The 5,155-nt window shown below is 39.0% G+C and overlaps 1 non-coding gene across 1 annotated transcript; it reads left to right on the forward strand.

Annotated features, from left to right (window-relative positions):
* Positions 1-281: 281 nt before the first annotated feature.
* LOC123453409 lies at positions 282-387 on the forward strand. The gene has a single exon (XR_006632802.1). It is a non-coding gene; the product is annotated as a U6 spliceosomal RNA (small nuclear RNA).
* Positions 388-5,155: the final 4,768 nt, after the last annotated feature.

Here is a 5,155-nt window from a genome sequence, read left to right on the forward strand (position 1 = left end):
TTCTCAGTTTTTAAAAAATAATTTTCAATATTTTGTATTTTAATCTTTCAAATGCTGTATTTCCTGGCATCACATTGTGGTTTTAATGTGCATTTTCCTAATGATGAATATTTTAATCTGCTATTTTTCATTGTAATTTGTTATATAAAACATAAAACTACAAATCTGTAGAAGAAACTATAGGAAAATATTTTTTTTGAAAAAAAATGTTTATAACCTAAGGAGTAGCAGAGCTCTTTGACATGATACTCAAAACATAATCCAGTCAAAAGTTTTTGGTAGTGCTCACTTCAGCAGTACATATTCTAAAATTGGAATGATACAGAGAAGATTAACATGGCCCCGTACAAGGATTACACCCAAGTTTATGAAGTATTCCATATTTTAAATTTTTTAAAAAATTTTTGTAGTCAGTGAATACAGTCAAGTATTCAAGTCCCTGTTTGTTGGGGAATATGGGTTGTGCATTGTGGGGTGAGCCTTTAGTTTTAGGTAGGAGGAAATGTCTCTGCCTATCATGACACAATGTGTGGCTCTGACATTCTTTCCGCCCCCTTTTCTGCAAATTTCCCTGAGCCATGTTGGGTTCATATTAGGTTTGCTGCCATGTTGAGATCTTGGGTACCTCTGTGTCTCTGGATACCTGGTTTAGTAGGGGTTGATTGTTCTCTGTGTCTATCTCCTTCACCATTGTGCTGGTCCTGGTTCGCCAAGAAAACAGCATACTTGCACATTTCTCCAATTATTCTTAGTTTCACCTGGGGCCCTTTTGAGGTATGATGGGGTGGTTCTCTCTTTAGGATCTTCATCTATCTGAAAAAGAGAAGCAGATTCTCCAACAGAGAGCAAAGTTAGCACAAGTAAATGTGATAACCATTGTTTTTTAGAGAGAGTTTAATGGAGAGTGGGTTCAATTTTTTTTTTAATATTTTTTATTTATTTATTTGAGAGTGACAGACACAGTGAGAAAGACAGAGGGAGAGAGAGAGAATGGGCACGCCAGGGCTTCCAGCCTCTGCAAACGAACTCCAGACGCATGCGCCCCCTTGTGCATCTGGCTAACGTGGGACCTGGGGAACCGAGCCTCGAACCGGGGTCCTTAGGCTTCACAGGTAAGCGCTTAACTGCTAAGCCATCTCTCCAGCCCCGAGTGGGTTCATTTTTAGATACGGCTTTGACTTGTTTCCCAGGTCCAGCTACAGGTTCTGTTCCACTGATCAGAACAATTAGGCAAATGGAGAGCAGTTGGTTTCCCACCATGGTGCAACCCTATTGCACTTGTATGAGGGTCACATCAGGTTGTTTGCTGCTAATTAGGCTATACCATGCATTTCTTGGGCAGATATTGGTCTTTATCCCTCAGTCGCTCATGTAGCACCTTCTGGCACTAGACACTCTAACTGTTGGGGGACTGACTCTCTTCCAGATATGTTGCCCCATGATACATACCAACAGTGTATGGTATCTTGAGCAGTAGGGTCTTACCACAAACCTGTGGTGGGACCTCAAGTACTCTGACATAAGTCTGTCTTCTTTTGGGAAACCTTGTAGGTCTCTGTGATCAAAAGCTCATTGTGGATGATAACCACCTGCTGGTACCGGAATATACAAGTCAGCACCCAAGACAAGAAGGAAGAACTGCATAAGTGATATAATAGAGATAGAGAGATAAGAGAGAAGAGGGAGGGAAAGAGAGAGAGAGAGAGAGAAAGAAAGAGAGAGAGACTGAGAGAGAGAAAGAGAGAGAGAAGCAGAAATAGGAGGAGATAATGGACAGTTTACATCACACCCTCTCCAGTGTCTTGTGAATCCAGTGTTCCCTATAAGGGCCTAATGGAAGTTCAACCATTTGGCCTGTCTTTTAGGATGTAGAGTTTTATGGTGCCATTGCCTTCTAGGTCCAGTTTTGTGTCTCCTCCTCCCTTCCTTACCATCCCTGTCCTCCACGGCCTCCCTATTGTCCAGTCCTCGAGATTCTTGGTAGATAATGTAGTCAACTTAGATATGCCACATCTTAGTTATCTGTTTGTCTAATGAAGGACATCTAGGTTGATTCCAGCTCATGACTATTATAAATTGAGCAGCTATAAATATGCTTGAGCAAAACTCTCTGAGTTTACTCTAAGGGCCTGGTGAAGGTTCAACCATTTGTTCTGTCTTTTAGGATTAGAGTGTTATGGTACCATTGCCTTCTAGGTCCAATTTTGTGTCCCCTGTCCCCTCCTTTACCCTTCCCTCTCTCCCACCCTCACTGTTATCTGGTCCTCAAGATGCTTGGTAGATATGTCAGCAACTAGAGTAGATACAGACCATATATATATATATGAGACTGTGTGGTGATTATCTTTCTGTGATTGGGTGAGTTCACTGAGAATGATCTATTCCAGGGTCAACCATTTTTCTTCAAATTTTAGTGTGTCATTTTTTCCTTACTGATGTGTAGAATTCCATCATGTAGATATGCAACATCTCAGTCATCCATTTGTCTAATGAAGGACATCTAGGTTAATTCCAGCTCATGGCTATTACAAATTGAGCAGCTATAAATATGCATGAGCAAAACTCTGTGAGTTGTGGCACTGAGCTTCTAGGGTACATGCCTGGTAAGGGAATAACTGGGTATCTTGGTAACTGTACAGTCAGTTTTTTTAGGAGTCTCCATATGGCTGTCCAAAGTGGTTGTGCCATCTTACATTCACACCAACAGTGGATGAGGGCTCCTATTTCTCCACATCCTCACCAGCATTTGTTTGGATTTGATTTTTTGATGTTTGCTATCCTTACTGGGGTAAGGTGGAATCTCAGAGTTGTTGTAATTTGCATTTCTCTGATGATTAGGGATGATGAACATTTCCTTAGGTGTGTGTTTACCATTTGTATTACTTCCTCATTGAACTACCTGTCCAGTTCCTTTCCCCATTTTGTGATTGGGCTGTTTGACTATTCATTGTTCAGGTTTTTGAGTTCTTTGTAGATTCTAGAAATTATGCCTCTGTCAGTTGGATATTCAGCAAATACTTCTCCCATTCTATGGGTAAACTGTTGGCTCTGGTTATTGTATGTCTGTGAATAAACATTTCAGCTTCATAAGATCCCATTCATTGACTGATTGTTTAAGATCCTGTGCCACTGGGATTTTGTTTAGGAAGTCTTTTTCCATTCCTAACTCATGAAATGTTCTTCCTAACATTTCTTCCAGTAGTATCAGAGTTTCTGGTGTTATATTGAGGTCTTTGATCCATTTGGACTTGATTGTTGTGCTTAGCAAGATGTGTGCATCAAATTTCAATTTCTTGCATATGGTTATCCAGTTTGTCCAGCACAATTTGTTGAAGATGCTGTTTTATTTCCAGCCTATATGTTAGGGCCTTTGTTAACATCATGTAACTGAAGTTACTTTACCCAAAATCTGGGTCCTCAATTCTATTCCATTGGTCTATATTCCTGTTTTTATGCTGGTACCATGCTTTTATTTGTTTTCTTACTATGGCTTTGTAATATAGCTTTAGATCAGGTATGATGATGCCTCCAAAGATATTTCTTTTGCTGAGGATATGGTTGGATATCTGAGGCCTTTTGCTTTTCCACATGAATTTTGAGATCAATTTTTCTATCTCTGTGAAGAACGATGTTGGGATTTTGATGGGAATTGCATTAAATCTGTAGATTGCCTTTAGAAGGATTGCCATTTTCACAATGTTAATTCTGCCTATCCAGGAGCATGGTATGTCTTTCCATTTTTTAAGTTCTACTCAGTTTCTTTTTTTGAGTGTTTTTATGTTTTCATTGTATAGATCTTTCCTTGGTTAATGTTATTCTAAGGTATTTTTTGTTGCTATTGAAAATGGGATGTCACTTATTTCTTGCTATGTATCTGTTTTTGCATATAGAAAGACTACTGATTTTTGTGCATTGATTTTTTTTACCCTTTTACTTTGCTGAAGGAGTTTATCACCTTTAAGAGTTTTGGAATAGAGGCTCTCAGGTCTCTTACATATAGAATCATGTCTTTGGTGAATAGTGCTAAGTTGGCTTCTTCCTTTAAAAATTGTATCCCCTTTATTTCTTTCTCCTGTCATATTGCTTGAGCTAGGACTTCCAGTACTACATTAAAGAGCAAAGGTGAGAGTGGACACCCCTGTCTTGTTCCTGATCTCAATGGGAATTCCTTCAGTCTCAATCCATTAAGTATTATTTGGGCTTTAGGAGCTTTATATATAGCCTTTCTTATGCTAAGATATAAACCAACCATGGCAATTCTCTCCAATGTTTGATCATGAAGTGATACTGTTTTTGTTTTTTTTAGTTTTTAAAAATATTTTTGTTTATTTCTTTTTGAAGAGAGAAAGACAGACAAGATAAGACAAACAGATGTGTCATGGTCTCTGGCCAGTGAAAATGAACTCCAGATGCATGCACCATTTTGTGCATCTGACTTTATATGAATACTGGGGAAGTGAACCGGGGCCATCAAGCTTTGCAAGCAAGCATCTTTAACTATTGAGCCATCTCCCAGACCCCCTTTTTTCTGTTTTTTCAAGGTAGGGTCTCACTTTAGCCCAGGCTGACCTGGAATTCACTAAGTAGTCTTATGCTGGCCTTGAACTCATAGTAATCCTCCTACCTCTGCCTTCCAAGTACGAGGATTAAAGAAGTGTGCCACCATGCCCAGCTTTTTCTCTTTTCTTTCCTCTTTTAGCTTTGATTTTGTTGTTGTTGTTGTTGGTTTTTTTGTTTTGTTTTATTTTTGTTTGTTTGTTTTGTTTTTTGAGGTCTCACTCTAGCTCAAGCTGACCTGGAATTCACTCTGTAGTCTCAGGGTGGTCCTGAACTTACAGAAATCCTCCTACCTCTGTCTCCCAAGTGCTGGGATTAAAGATGTGTGCCACCACGCCCAGCTTTGATTTTTTTTTTTCTCTTCTTATTTTTTAAAAATTTTTATTAACATTTTCCATGATTATAAAATATATCCCATGGAAATTCCCTCCCTCCCCACCCCCACACTTTCCCATTTGAAATTCCATTCTCCATCATATTACCTTCCCATTACAATCATTGTAATTACATATATACAATATCAACCTATTAAGTATCCTCTTCCCTTCCTTTCTTTACCCTTTCTGTCTCCTTTTTACCTTACTGGCCTCTGCTACTA

Source organism: Jaculus jaculus, chromosome 11, assembly GCF_020740685.1.
Source record: "Jaculus jaculus isolate mJacJac1 chromosome 11, mJacJac1.mat.Y.cur, whole genome shotgun sequence".
Taxonomy (NCBI): Eukaryota; Metazoa; Chordata; class Mammalia; order Rodentia; family Dipodidae; genus Jaculus; species Jaculus jaculus.